This window comes from Leopardus geoffroyi, chromosome B3, assembly GCF_018350155.1.
Source record: "Leopardus geoffroyi isolate Oge1 chromosome B3, O.geoffroyi_Oge1_pat1.0, whole genome shotgun sequence".
In the NCBI taxonomy this organism is placed as follows: Eukaryota; Metazoa; Chordata; class Mammalia; order Carnivora; family Felidae; genus Leopardus; species Leopardus geoffroyi.
This window is the reverse complement of record NC_059337.1, coordinates 50,465,815-50,481,562: the sequence shown is the minus strand read 5'-3', so window position 1 is coordinate 50,481,562 and position 15,748 is coordinate 50,465,815. Positions and strand designations below refer to the sequence as shown.

At 35.1% G+C, this 15,748-nt stretch overlaps 1 protein-coding gene and 1 non-coding gene across 7 annotated transcripts in view; one reads left to right on the top strand and one right to left on the bottom strand.

The window, feature by feature from the left end:
* UNC13C (unc-13 homolog C) overlaps positions 1–15,748 on the top strand; it is a 611,894-nt gene that overhangs the window by 128,364 nt on the left and 467,782 nt on the right. The gene's annotated exons all lie outside the window — the stretch shown is intronic.
* On the bottom strand, positions 4,467–4,572 carry LOC123584536. Its single transcript, XR_006705504.1, has one exon. It is a non-coding gene; the product is annotated as a U6 spliceosomal RNA (small nuclear RNA).

Genomic DNA, 15,748 nt, shown 5'->3' with positions numbered 1-15,748 from the left:
TACAGATAACTACCATATGACTCTGGGTTAGGCTGGCCAGAATGTTCAATCAGCCTGTGTGCTATTGGTTAGCAACCCAGTTGGGAACTTCCCTGATTTAATCTGAAACTGGCCCCTGTATTCAGGGCAGGGAGAGACTGAAGAAAGAGGCAAGCAACTCCAGATTGGTAGGTGGGAGTTTGAATAAACAAAAGGAACTTACATAGGAGGTTTGTCTTGTGTGGTAGCAAGACAACTGGATTCCCACATCCACCCTCAAATCTTAAAAGTTTAGAAAGAGGCCCTAAAAACTGTGCTCAGTCATGTATACAATACAGGTATTTTCAACACCACATCACCATCTGAAGGCTATGTCCTTGGAGTGGCCTCAGGGAGTGGGAAAGGGAAGTGGAACCCACATTCTAAGGACAGGGAAGAGTGTTAGGAGCCTCTGAGTGCCGTGGTCCAGCTCACAGGTCAGGCAGCATTCATGGTTTTTTGATAACGTACCCCAACATGTGTTTAACGGCAATTAGACAGTAAAGAATGTTCAATCAAGGGTGGTGCTGACAGTGGCAGTCAGGCAAGATAAAAAAAAAAAAAGATAAAAAAAAATTACTTTCCTTGCTTTTTTTTTCTCATTTACTGTATAATGAAAGATAATTTTAGAATGATGTTGCATTCCTGGAAGAATAAATTCTCCAAGGTAGGTTCACAGGTTAGTATGCAGTAGACATCAACTAGCTATGTTGAAATAAAATATGTATTTTTTGAAAAAAGTCAGAAAGTTAACAAATATCTTACTAACAAGACTATTTTTATTGGTATGAAAATTGTGACTAATATTTTTGACAGTTTCCTTTTTAAGTACTTCTAATATCACAATTAAATGCCTAAGCCATTGTTGGATTTTTAGTTTTGTAATATACCAGTAATTGAACAGAATAAAGCTGAAACTAAGGACTACCTAGTACAAGGGTAGGGGAAGGCTTTAACAAAAAAGAACTTGTATTTTAAATGATAATCTTTCAAATATCAATATAAACATTTCTAAGCCAGTTTAACTTGGTTTCTGACATACTTGCCATACTTACATGTATTGCTTGATACCCATAAGTATGTGCCAGGCATGGAGTTAGAATGTAGAGTTGGTCATAAAGATGATCACCTGGTTCCCATTTCTGAAGGAGCTCACAATCTGCAGAGAGGCAGTAAAATAAGGCAGTCTTTAAAATTTATGGTGTTACTCCAACTTTGGAAACAGGCTGAGAATTGAAGCAGAATTGGCTTTCGATGGCACTGCTTGCCTACAGAATGAGAACCCAACTATTAAAGGGTATTAGAGTGATATACATCACTTAAGGGAAGTAGTCTTCTCTCAAGCTTTTATATTAAATAGCCTTATTCCCATTACTTTGGGATGGTTTTGCTGTCCACTTTTAAGGAAACATGAGAATAGATTAGATCATAAAGGCTTCTTTATTTTCATTCTAGGATTACATAAAAAGAGCAAAACATTGTTCGTAATGAAACTTCCCATTAGAAGATGTGAGTTGAGTCTTGAGAAGATTGAAATTTTAGTCCTTTATACTAAGTTACTGAAAACTGCTATAAGTAAAAGAAACATGGTTTCTGTAACTCTGTATGTGTGTGTGTGTGTGTGTGTGTGTGTGTGTGTGTGTGTGTGTGTGTGTGTATGATCCCACACATTGTAAGACAGTAGAATAAACTTCAGAGATGATTTTTCAAGCATCTTTGGTTTTTGGTTCTGTAACAAATTTTTGATGATAATGGTTTGACAATAGTTTTTCTGTTATTTCTACAAAAATGTGTTTTAGTAAATCCTTTAATTTAAAATCTCAAACGATGTAGGTCAAGAAAAAGTCATCTAGTATTAACAGTCATAGTACTGTAGTAGATTTGATATCAGGTCTCAAATTAAACCAAATTTCTTCCTTCCCCCCTTAGAATATAGATTTACCTTCAAAGCTAGGTAAAAATTATTGATGATAAAAAAAAAGCGGCTTGCCTTTCACTTAGTTGCAACTTGTTTTCTCTCCATTTCTATTTTGACTAAAAACTAGGGTTAGTAGATTGAAGAGGTAAAAATACAGTCAGCTGGATTTCTTTTCCTAGTTTGACTTAGTGATTACAGAAGAATGAGTCTGCTATGGGGAATACTACAAACTTAAGTAACTCTGTAGATAGAGACAGTCTTCAGCAAATTCAGAAGAAGAAGCATTCCATGTGGATCCTGGGGTGGTTTGCTTTTATATATTCAGCTGGGAGGAATTCAGATACCTGGCCTGTATCAGAACCTGGAATATGGGTGCAAGCCTCCAGTTCTTTACCTGGAATGCGATTACTCTCCTCTCCATGTGTTTATGGGGATACCCCAGACACCTTTTCTATCTTGTGTACCTCTGTATTGACAGATGTTTCCTAGGATTAAAAGTGTTTTCCATGTGTGGCTGTCTCAGCCTCCAGCTAACGATTTACAAAACTGAAAGTTAAGAATCTCAACTTCTCTGCCAGCAATGACAAAACTTTTACAAACTATATTTTCTAAGAGAAATAATTTTGTATTTAATCTTCACTCAGCATAATCCATACCTCATGAGCTCTGTGTGCACAGGCACTCCTTGATAAGAGGTAGATTCATGAAATAATGTGGATTGTAAGTTCAGGGATGGGGATGGAGATACTTTGGGTGAATATTCCTTCTCCCCCTGCCATATCTGTTAAGACAGAATGTGACAACTATTCCCTATCAAAGTCACTCTGCTTTGTGGCTATCCCTTCTTCCTTAGGCATTAGCAATCAAGAAGAGGTCTGATATAAACATCAGTTCTAAGTATGGTTGCAGGTCTTCTGTTTAAAGTAGAAGTATTAGTAGATAATTATGAACCTCGGAAATTGTGCGAGAGGCAAATAGTACTTTGCAAAAATTCCATACCAGGAGGAGTAGAAAAAAATGTTATTCTATTTGTTAGGTCGAATGAGACCTGAATGCAAAATCAACTTCTGTGTTCTCAGTGTGTATCCTGGGAAGTGAAACTGCTGTCGTATTTTGAAGCCTAGGAGGGAAGATTTTACAAGAATAAAATAATGCATTTTGTGGTAATTGGTTTCAAAATGATTAAAAGGGCTTTAACTTGATAGAAAAATATAATTGAATATTATTTGAACATTATAGCTCTAGCCATATGACATCTTTTGTGAAAATTAATGATTATTAGTTTTCTGGACCATTAAGCAGAGCCTGGAGCAAAGATCAAAGTTGTTTTGTTGTGAATTTTCTTGCTCATGAACTTTGGTGCCTTAATATAATTACCCCCTTTTTAGTGATTCCTTGAAGAGAATTTATTAGCTTCATGAATGACTTTCAGTAGAGATTACCAAACTAACGGGCAGGGATGGAAAGCTGATGACTTAGTTCTTCCTCCTGCAATTTCATATTAAACAGTTGCTTTCTGAAAGCTCACACCCTATTGCATGTTTTTTAACACATAATGCTTACTTACAGGGATATCACTAGGTTAAATGCATCAAAAAGTTCTGCCCAAGCCAGTTGATGATGAATCTTTTTCTTCACGCCGAAAGAGCAGGGTGTGATGCGCACTGCAAAATTTGAGGCAGTGAATTCTACCTTCCCCTCTCTCCCTGAATTTATTTCAGAAGTGCTGTATTGGTAAATTAAACATAATTATTTCATTCCTGACTTGACACTTGGGAAAGCATCCTTCTGTTTATATATGATGAGGTAGATATTAGAAACCAAGGGTTCCCACATACCTTAACAGTTTCCCATTGTACCAAGGGTTCCATAAACATCAAATCTGTTGAACATAGAAGAGTTGTGTGACCTTGCTAGGAAATGACATTAACTTATTATTTTCTTGGAAAAAATAACACCTAAACTCAGTGGTTTTCATATGCTTTTTTAAGAGAACTGTTTTTGGAAACAAAATCTTTAGAACCTAGTTATAAAGCAGATAAAGTCAGTATTGCTGTTCTTCAATCAGAGGCAGTGGGTGCAGAGTCCTACCTGCCAAGCCCTTCCTTGCCCAGTGAAGCCTCTGTCGGAACTCCAGCGCTTTTCAGAACACAGTTTGAAGCCCACTAGGCAACATGATTCTCTAAAAGCCTTTTGTTCTGAGATCCTATGATCCCAACAAGCAATTATATTTGCATGTTATTTGCTCTATAGTCTGCTTTACCCCATGGGTAATGGATGGGATATCATCAAAGTATGGTAAGATTTGGTAAATGGAAAAACCAAAGAATATTTGAGGGAACATAGGGCCAGTCATGGAAGGCAGAGAGGAATGTTTGCTGGTAAACAGGGAGACGTGAAAGGAGCTACTGCTCCTCTTTGAAGGTTATTTCACTCTCTAGTCGCCATTCCTTCATTCCCTAGGGACAATCACTATAAAAAATCTTATGTACTCTTCCAGTATATGTTAAAGTTTTCCTATCCCTTAATATAATAAAATGATGCCATATTAGATAATTCTGTCATCCTTAGCAGGGGCCATGCTAATCTTGTCTGTATCATTCCAATTTTAGCATATGTGCTGACAAAGTGAGCGCCCCATACTAGATGATTCTGCAACTTTTTAAACTCCATGTTATGTTCTTAAAACACCTCGCATTGATGCCAGTTGATCTAATTAATTCATTTTAATGTATTTCACCATATAAACATATCAAAATTCTCTATTAATAGGGAATACTATGTAATATTTTTTCCTATTACAAATAATGCTGTAGTAAACATCTTTTAATATGCAATCTGCTACCTAAGTGTAAGAGTTTGTTCATGTCACATACCTAAAAGATTTGGTGGGCAATAGGGTGAGCAAATTTCAACCTTCCTAGAAACTGCGATTTCATTTTCAAAAGTGGTCATATAAATTTTTAACCCAGTACTTCTTGAAAGTTTCAGTCCATAACAACATGACAGTCTGAGATATTTCATTTTCTTTTCCATTCCAGTGGTTGTGAAGTGATATATCAGTGCTTAATATTAACTTGAAAAATGCTCATAGTTGAAGAGTTTGAGCACCTTTTCCTATGTTAATTTCCTGTTAGGAAATGCATTTCAACATGCAGTTTTTCTACTGGGTTGTTTTTCTTCAAATTCTTCAATGGAGGCCAAGCTAATCCTCTGTTGTATGTTGGAAATGTATTTTCCTATTCTGTTGTTGTTTCTTTACTTCCAATGTGATACATGTATTTTCCTATTCTTGATAATTTATGCTTTCTGTGTCTTATTAAAATATATAAATAGAATAATATAACATACCACACACATATATATGTATATATGTATGTATATATGTATATGTGTGTATATGTATATATATGTGTGCATATATATATTTGTGTGTGTATATATATATTTTTTTTTTTCAGTTTGTTTACATTTAGGTTTGGATGCACTATATTTAAATTTTTAAGAAATAGCTACCTGATTTCCAATGTGATCATAGCATTTTACATTCTTCGGGTAGCAGGTTTGAGTTGCTTCACGTACTTACCAATCCTTGTTATTGTCAGTCTTTAATTTCAACCACTTTGCAGTATATGTCATAGTATCTAATTATGGTTTTAAGTTTTATTTCCCCAATTACTAATGATGACAAGCATCTTTATTGTACTTTTTGACTGTTAATGAATTTTTTGGGTGTGAAGTATCTGTTCAGATTTTTGGTCCAACTTTAAATTGGGTTTCTACTTAATATTTTAGTAACAATTTTATAAATACAGTATACTTTTATAATGATATGTGTACATATGTACATATGTATATGCATAAGTGCATATATATGTATAAATGAAATTCATATTGTAATGTTTTTTTTAAAATTTTTAATGTTTATTTCTGAGACAGAGACGGAGCACGAGTGGGGGAGGGGCAGAGAGAGAGGGAGACACAGAATCAGAGGCAGGCTCCGGGCTCTGAGCTGTCAGCACAGAGCCTGACGCAGGGCTTGAAACCACAAACCGTGAGATCATGACCTAGCCGAAGTAGGTCGCTAAACCAACTGAGCCACCCAGGCGCCCCTCACATTTTAGTGTTTTTGCTCAGTTTGTGCTGTTTCTTTTCATTTTTTATGGTGTCTTTTGAACAGCAGAATTTTTAAGTTTTGATTAAATACAATTCATTTTTTAACAGAGTTTTTAAACTGCTTAATTAAAAAAATGATAGGTTAACAGGATATTGAAAGATACTATAGAGATCAAATGTACCCTCACTCAGTTTCCCCCAATGGTTATTTGTTACATAATCAGAGTACAGTATAAAAACCAAGAATTTGACACTGGCACAATGTGGGTACGTATCTGTCATTATATCACATGTGTAGATTGTATAACTGTCACTGCAATCCAAATACAGAACTATTCCATCATGCTCTGTGCTATCCCTTTGTACTCTCTCTGACCTCTCCCTTCCCTGTTTAACCATGCATAGCACCCTTAGTAACCACTAACCTGTTAACAGTATAATTTTACATGCATGTAATCATATAATATCTTTCATCTGGATACCTTTTTTCTTTTCAATTAATACACTTAAGATCTAAGTTGCTGTGAATATTAGCATATTTTTATGCTGATTAGTATTCCTTGATAGGGAGGTATCACAGTTTAACTTTTTGCCTCTTGAGGAACATTTTTATTGTTTCCAGTTTGGGGCTATCAAAATTAAGATGTTAAGAGCAGTCATTTGTAAGTTTTTGTGTGGATGTTTCATTTTTTTTTTTTTTTTGGATAAATGCCTGAGAGCAACATTGCTGGCTGTATTGTAGAGGTACATTTAATTCTATAAGAAATGATCAAACTACTTGAGAGTTACTGTATTTTATATTCCTATTGACAATGTATCAGAGACCTGGCTTTATTGCATCCTTTCTACATTTTGGTATTGTCAATGATTTTACGTAACTGTTCTAATAGGTGCATGGACATATTTTATCATGCCTCCAATTTGCATACCCTGAATATTTAGTGCTACTAACCATCTTTTGATGCACTTGTTTATCATTCATATGTCCTCCTTAGTGAAATGTCTGTACATCTTTTGCCCATTTTCTAATTGTGTATGTATGGTGGCGGTTTGCTGTTGAGATTTTAGACTTCTTTAGAAATCGCAGGAAGTAATTCTTTGTTGAGTATATAGTTTGCAAATATTTTCCTCCCATTTATAGCTTTTCCTTACATCCTTTTCACAGGGGCTTTCCAAGAGCAAAATTTTTAAGGTCAAATTAATGACTTTTCTTTTTTGCTGTCATGATTAAAAACTCTTCTCCAAGCTGTGTGTCTTAAAGACATTGTCCTGAGTTAAGATTTTTTAATCTTATGCTTTATATTTAAATGCATGGTTAATTTTGAGATAATTTTTGCATAAAATGTGAGGTTTAGGTTGAGAATGGTGTTTTTGCTCGTAAATATCCAGTTACTCGAGGATCTGTTGTTGAAAAGTCTATCCTCCGGTAAGTTGCTTTTGCATCCTTGTGGGAAAAAAAAAGAGTTGTGTGGATCTTTAACTGGGTTCTCTATTTTGTTGCATTGATCAATATTTCATTCTATCTACTGATACCACACAGTCATAACTGTAAAATAAGTCTTGAAAAAATATATATATAATTGGAGACAATTGGCATTTTGGTGTCTCAAGGCTTCCAATTCATGGTATACCTTTGCATGTATTAATATTTTGATTACTCTCATCACTGTAGGGTGGGGATTTAAGTTTCTGACAATAACTGGATTTGTTTACTTTTCCTTTCCGTAACATCAGCTTTTGCCCCACATGCTTTGAAGCTCTGCGTTTTCTTAATATTTTTTAGATTGTTATATCTTCCTGGTGGTGGATTTACTTTTATATTCTTATACAGTGTGTGTCTGTTAGTGTTGTTTTGTTTTGTTTTGTTTTTGCTCTGAAGTCTATGTTGTCAGATGTTAGTTTATCTACTACTGTATTCTTTTGGTCGTTTGTATAGTATATCTTTTTCCATTCATTTACTTTTAGCCTGCCTCTATCATTATATTTGAATTGAATTCCTAAGCCTGTAGTTAGGTCATGGTGTTTTTTATCCATTCTATTAAGTTTTTTATTTGATAAATTTATTTTTTTAGTTTATGTACTTTGAGAGACAGTGCACACAAATGGGGGAGGGGCAGTGAGAGAGGGAGAGAACAAGAATCCTAAGTAGTCTCTGTGCTGTCAGTGCAGAGGCCAACACAGGGATCAATCCCACAAACCGTGAGATTGTGACCTGTGCTGAAATCAAGTCAGATGCTTAACCAACTGAGCAACCTAGGTGCCCTATTTGATAAATTTAGATCATTTACATTTAATACAATTATTAATTTTTTAATGTTTATTTGTTTATTTTTGAGAGAGAGCATGCCGTGCACAAGCAGGGGAGGGGTAGAGAGAGAGAGACAGATGACCCAAAGTGGGCTCTGTGCTGACGGCAAGAGAGCCTGATGTGGGGCTTGAACTCATGAACTGTGAGATCATGACCTCAGCCATAGTCATACACTCAACTGACTGAACTACCCAGGTACCCCTGATGCAATTATTGATAAGGCTTAAATGTGCCACTTTATTCTTTGTCTTCTGTTTGTTTTCTTTGGTTTCATTCTCTAACTTTTCTGCATTTCTGTAGGTTACTTGTAAATATTAAATTTTTGAGTGTATTTCTTTATATAGCTTTTTTAGTGGCTGCTCTAGGTATTGAATTATGTTTAAGTTTTTTATTGCTTCCTTAAAACATTGCCACAAACACAAATTTTTATCTTAAAATTCTGAAAGTGAAAGGTCTGTTATAGGTTCGCTGGAATAAAGTTAAGATATCAGTACAGCTATATTCCTTTCTGGAGGCTTAGGAAAGAATCTGTTTCAATTACTTTTCCAGCTTTTAGATGTACTTATACGTTTTTTTTTTTTTTAGCTCATAAAGGTTTAGCTCTATTTTCAAAACCAGCGACTCCGTATTGAGCTTTATAATACTGAATCACTCTGACCTCACTCTTCTACCTACCTCTTCCATATTAAGGGTCTTTCTGATTACATTGCATCCACCAGATAACTCTTCGTAATATTTCAATATTATGGTCAGTTGGATTAGCAACCTTAATTCTATGTACAACTTTAATTTCCCTTTTCCATGTTAAGTAATAAATTAAGTTTCCAAGAACTATAACATGGCTGTCTCTGGGGGCCATTAATTTGCCTAATACACATTATATACATATACAATTGATCAAGTTGGTTGCTGTATACATTTTACCAATTAAAGTGAAGTGCAGAAACCTTATCTAACACTATTTCCCTTTATTCTCTCACATTTAAAGTAAAATTGTCTTAAATATTTCCTCTGTATACAACCAAATCAGATAGTGTTAAAATTTTTATTTCATCCATCAAACATAATGCAGAAAACTCAAGAGGAAAAGGAAAGCACATTACATACACCCACAGTTTTGTGCTTATCCTTCATTTTCCTTTCTGGATGTTTCAAGATTTCTTCTTTTGTCATTTCCTTTCTGTTGAGAAATATATTTTAGCCATTCATTTAAAGTGAGTTGGCTTGTTATAAAGTCTCATATTTTTCCTTCATCTGAGAATGTCTTGATTTCCACTTAATTCCTAAAGATATATTTGCCCTGAATATGGAATCTTGGGTTGATCATTTTCTTCTCTCAACGTTTGAAAAGTGTTCTACCATCTCTTTCTGCCTCTATGGTTTCTGCTAAGAAATCCTTTCTCATTCAAACTGTTTATTCCCTATGGATCATGTACCACTGCTCTCAGTGCCTTTAACATTTTTTCTTTGCTCTTGGCTTTCAGGAGTTCGTGATGTGTCTTGACATGAATTTTTCATTTTGTCCTGTTTATGGTTTGCTCAGCTTATTCTGCAGATTTGTGTTTTAATTTTTGCCAAACTTGGAGAAATTTAGTCATCTTTTTTATTGAATACATTTTCAGCTCTGTTACAGTCTGAATGTTGGTGTCCTCTCAAAATTAAAATGTTAAAGCTCTAAGTCCTAATGTGATTGTATTTGAAAGTGGGGCCTTTGAGAGTTAATTAGGTTTTGATGCGGTACTGAGGATATGGCCCAATGGTGGGATCAGTGTTCTTATCAGAATAGGAAGAAAGGTCACACCTCACTCTGTCATGTGAAGATACAGCGAGAAGGTGGACCTCTGCAAGCCAGGAAAAGAGCCCTTATCAAGAATAAAATTTTATAGCACCTTGATCCTGGGCTTTCCACTCTCCAGAACTCTGAGAAGTCAATGTCTCTTGCTTATGCTACTCACTCTGTGGTATTTTGTTATAGCAGTTTGAGTAGACTCAGAATTCTATTCCTCTTTCTGTTTTTTTCTGGAACTCCAATGAGATGAATATTATCTTTATATATATATTTTTTCCAGAATTATGTATGTCCCTAAAACTTTTCTCAGGCTCTGTAGTTCAGACTGTATAATTTCTACCGTTTTATATTCAAGTTCGTTAATTTTTGTCTCAAGTGGATGTTGAGTCTATCCACTTAGTAATATTTCAGTTGCTGTATTTTTTATTTCTAAAATTTCCATTTTTTTATATATTTGATTTCTTTGAGACTATCTACTCCTTCAGTAAAACTTGCTATTGATTGGTTCCAGACATATTTATAATTGTTGAAACATTTCTTATTAGCTGCTTTAAAATTTTTGTCAGATATTTCTAACATTTGTGTTATCACATTGGCATCTGTTGTTTTTATTCATTCAGTTAGAGGTACTTCGCATGACAAGTGATTTTAATATGGACATTTGGGTGTTATGTTGTATGACTTTGGGTCTTACTTAAATCTTGTATTTTATCTTGTCTGTCAGTGCTCCAATTTTTGAGAACTAGACTCCTTTCTTCTAGGTGGGGATGAGGTTTTCTACTTCATTTACATAGATACTGAGGAGGGGGAACTTTTTTGTTCCTGCTGTGGGCATGACTGGGTGTTGAGGCTTCCCACTGGGTTTCTGCTGATACCACCCTAACTTAGATGGGAACAGGTGTCTAATTGCTGCTTCCTATGTAGACACCACTGACATCGAGTGGGTGACTTTATTATGGCTGAGCAGTGATGAAAGTCCTGACTTTCCACTAGACCTCTTCTAATACCACTCCATTGAGGAGGGAAAGGGTGCCTCATGACTACTTATGTAGGGGAGAAGTTGAGGCTGTTGTTGGTGTGATTTCCAACTCTCTAATTTGGCCTTCTCTGAAAGCACTTCAGCCAATATGGGGGACTGGAGTACCTCTTTACAGCCTGGCAAGTGTAGATGTCTAAGCACTCCTTTTGACCTTCACTGACAGTGGAAATGGGGGCCACAGATTTTCTGTGTGTGTGGTGTTTGGCTAGAGTGGGTCAATTATTGTCAAAAGGTCTGTCTTGCTGGCCTGTCCCTATCTTGGTTTCCCTGTTAGAGTAGGCTTTCCTTTAAGCCTTTCATGTCTGCACCATTGATATCCTCGGGTTGTCGTGTTTGGAAGCAAACAGAACATCCATCACTGTATTCTACTTTGAGGCCACAGTCACTGGCCAGTATGTCTTCTACCCAAACTTCAGAGCTTTATATGTGTTTATTTGATATAATATGTCCTAAGATTTTAGTTGTATTTAGTGGGAATAATAGGGAAAGTAAGTCCATCCATTTTTTTTTTCTGGAAGCAAAAGTCTGATAGATTTTTATATTGTTAAAGCACTATTTTATTTTGGGGATAAACCCAATTTGGGTAAATGTGTACACCCATGCTGGATCAAATGCAAAAGTTTTTTTAGGATTTTTCTTATGAGCTCTCCTATATGAAACTGATATATAATCTTATTTTGTACTATCCTTTTCTGATTTTAATAGCAAGCTTATACTAGCTTTGGAAAATGTACATTTCTTCCTGTTTACATCCTATGTGTTCCCTTTACTTCTCTAGTCAAATTTATATATAATTGGTATTATCTCTTTCATACAGACGATAAAACTTTAAAAAATCATCTGGCATTCTTTTGCAGGGCTATTTTCCTGTTGATTAAAGTTCTTTAGGAATAGTTTGAGTTTTCTATATTTTTGTATAAATGTTAGTAATATCTTTTAGAAATTTTATACTTTGTTAATGCTTTTAGAAAATCACCTTCAGGTTTTAGCATTAATTTACTTGAAGATGTTTATAGCATACTTTTAAATTTTTAAAATTTTCCACTGAATCTTCAGTTAATATCCTTTTTACATAATGATATTTTTCATATATACATTCCCTCTTTTTAACCAGTCTTGCTAAAGAATTGTACTTTGATTTAATGCTTTAAAGAAGTGCTCTTCTTTCCTAACTTTTTTGAGTATACTTCATAATTTTACATCAGTTTCAGGTGTACAACATAGTGATTGAACAACCCTCTATGCTATGTTCAGCACAAGAATAGCTACCATCTGTTACCATACAATGCTATGAAAACATCATTGAATATATTCCCTATGCCATATGTTTTATTCCCATAACTTATGCATTCAATGACTGGAATCCTGTGTCAGCTACTCTCCTTCATTCATATCCCCCATCCCCTCACCTTTCTCCCTTCTGGCAACCATCAGTTTGCTCTCTGTATTTATAGGTCTGATTCTGCTTTCTGTTCATTTGTGTGTGTGTGTGTGTGTGTGTGTGTGTGTGTGTGTGTGTGTGTGTGTGTGTGTGTGTGTTTTAGATTCTACATAAGATGAAATCATATTTCTCTTTCTTAGGCTAATTCGCTTCACTTAGACCCTCTAGGTCCATCTTTGTTGTCACAAATGGCAATGTCTCATCCTATTTTATGGCTGAGTAATATTCTTGTGTGTGTGTGTGAATATCTTTGTCCATTCATGTGTCTATGGGCAGTTCAGTTGTCTATATTATTCTAAATAATACTGTAGTAAACATAAGGATGCATATATCTTTTCATTTTCTTGTGGTAAACACCTAGAGGTAGAATTACTAACTCATATGGTACTTTAAATTTTTTGAGGAATTTCTGTACTGTTTTCCCCAGCAGCTGTACCAGTTTCCATTCCCACCAATAGTACTCAAGGGTTCCTTTTTCTTCACATCCTCACCAACACTTGTTATCTCTTGTCTCTTTGATTCTGGCATAAAATACACACATACATCAATGGAACAGAATAGAGAGCTCAGAAGTAAACCCATGCCTACATGGTCAATCTATGGCTAAGGAAGCAAGAATATATCATTGGAAAAAGACAATCTCTTCAAAAAATGGTATTGGGAAAACTGGACAGCTGCATGAAAAATAATGAAACTGAACCACTTACACCATACAAAAAAAGAAAAAAAAATTTGTAATGGATTAAAAACCTAAACGTGAGGCCCGAAACCATAAAACTCCTAGAAGAGAACACAGGCAGTAATTTCTTTGACGTTAGCCATAGTAGCATTTTTTTAAAAATCTGTGTCTTAAGACCAGGGAAACCAAAGCAAATATAAATTAATGGGACTACATCAAAATAAAAAGCTTTTGCACAGCAAAGGAAACCATCAGCAAAACACAAACATAGCCTACTAAATGGGGAGAAGATATTTGCAAGTTATATGTCTGCTGAGGGTTAATATCCAAAAAATATAAAGAACTTCTATAATTAGGGGTGTCTGAGTGGCTCAGTCGGTTAAGCATCCAACTTCGGCTCAGGTCATGATCTCATGGTTTGTGAGTTTGAACTTTGTGTTGGGCTCTCTACTGTCAGCACAAGCTTGCTTGGATCCTCTGTGTCCCCCTCTCTCTTGTACTTCCCCTGCTTGATTGCTCACTCACTTCCTCAAAAATAAACATTAAAAAAATTCTTAAATTCAACACCAAAAAAAGTCCAATTAAAAAATGGGCAGAGGACCTGAAAGACATTTCTTCAAAGCAAGGTATACAGATGGCCAACAACACATGAAAAGATGCTCAGCATCACTAATGATCAAGGAAATGCAAGTCAAAGCCACAATGAGATAGCATTTCACACTTGTCATATTTTTCAGAAAACAGTTTTACAAAATTAATTTGCATCTTTATTATCCTGATTTTTATTCTATGATTCTTGTTTGTACCTTCTTGAATTGAATTTTTATCTTGTCTATTTTAATTTTTAAATTATATTTAAAACATTTAAGGCTGTGAACTTCCTTTTAAAACAGATTTATCTTAGAAGTTAATATTCATCTACATGTATGTGTAGATGTATGTTTAATATTAGTTTAGGTATAAATATTTCATAATTTCCACTGTTTCTGTTTTTCCTACCCATATCATATTAGGGAATGTTTATGTCTCCATAGTTTTTGGTTGCTGGTGGTGGTGGTGTTAAATTGCCAACCCGCTGTTGATTTCTTATTTAATTGCTCTTGATGATACCACTTTTATAGAATATATTGAGGTTTCTTTTGTGGCCAGATGCATTATCAGTCTTTAATAGTATTTAATGTGAAAAGAGAAAACATATTGCAGTTCGATGTGAATTCTGAACCCACACTTGGTATTGGCCTGAGGTATCTTTAATGACGAGTAAACTTTTTCCATTTATGTTTTTAGGTAGATGGAAAATTTCCTCATTGTTTCTCCATTCTCCTAGTGTTTATCTCATACATTTACATTCTAAGTGTTGACATTGTGTTAACTCACTCTTTTATTCAGGTAGCTGTAAAAGTTTTAGCTTTGGGGCATCTGGGTGGCTCAGTCAGTTAAGCATCTGACTTTGGCTCAGGTCTTGATCTCACGGTTGGTGGCTTCATGGCTTCAATTTTGCCATAGTTCTATAGTTCTATGAGAAATGGTGATATTTATCTTTATTTTCAAGTATTCTATCCATAGTCCCTAGCACAGTGCCTAGCACGTAGGGGTCACTGGATCAATATTTGCTGAATAAATAAATTGTTCCAGTGCTCCTGAGAGCAATTTTGGCCTTGACTTCATTCACCATTGGTTTTGAGTTGCTACTTCATATGTGGTGATTGGGAGATTATGTTTGTTTTTGTTTTAAGCTTAGACAGTTTTTAAAGTTTTGTAAATAATATTTTGAGTATAGTTGACACATAGTGTTACATTATTTTCAGGTATACAACATATTAAAATTACTATATAGTTGTTGTACCTGGCTGGCGTAGTTGGTGAAATATGTGACTCTTGATCTCAGGGTCGTGAGTTCCAGCCCCATGTTGGGTGTAGAGATGACTTTAAAAAATTGTTACATAGCATTTGTGCATGTGTGTAGAATTGTGGTATAGGTGGGCCAGAGAGCAGACTCTTTCTCATATCATCTTATTCTGCCTTATTGTCCAGAGGACTGGCCTAGATTTTTAAAGAACCAAATAAAATTCTGATCATGTCACATGTCAGTGTCTTGCTTGAAAACAATCTATGACTGTACATTACAATTTGAGTATAATTTAAATTGCTTAATGGAATATATCAAGATTTTTATGCAATAAATCCTATCCACCTATGCTTTATTTCTTATAATTCTTTACTTTCACACTCCCACATTTGAGTTCCTAATGCCCCACAGTCCTTAAAGCTTCAAAGCCTCTGCAAAACTTTTTCCCTCTAAGAATGCCTTCATTCAACTGACAAACACCATTCTAAATCATTATCCCCATGAATTGTTTACAAGCCTAATGTCCTCTCTGGCTGCAGAGTTAGATCTTTTCTTCATGCTCTCCTATCAACATGTTCATATCTTTCATAT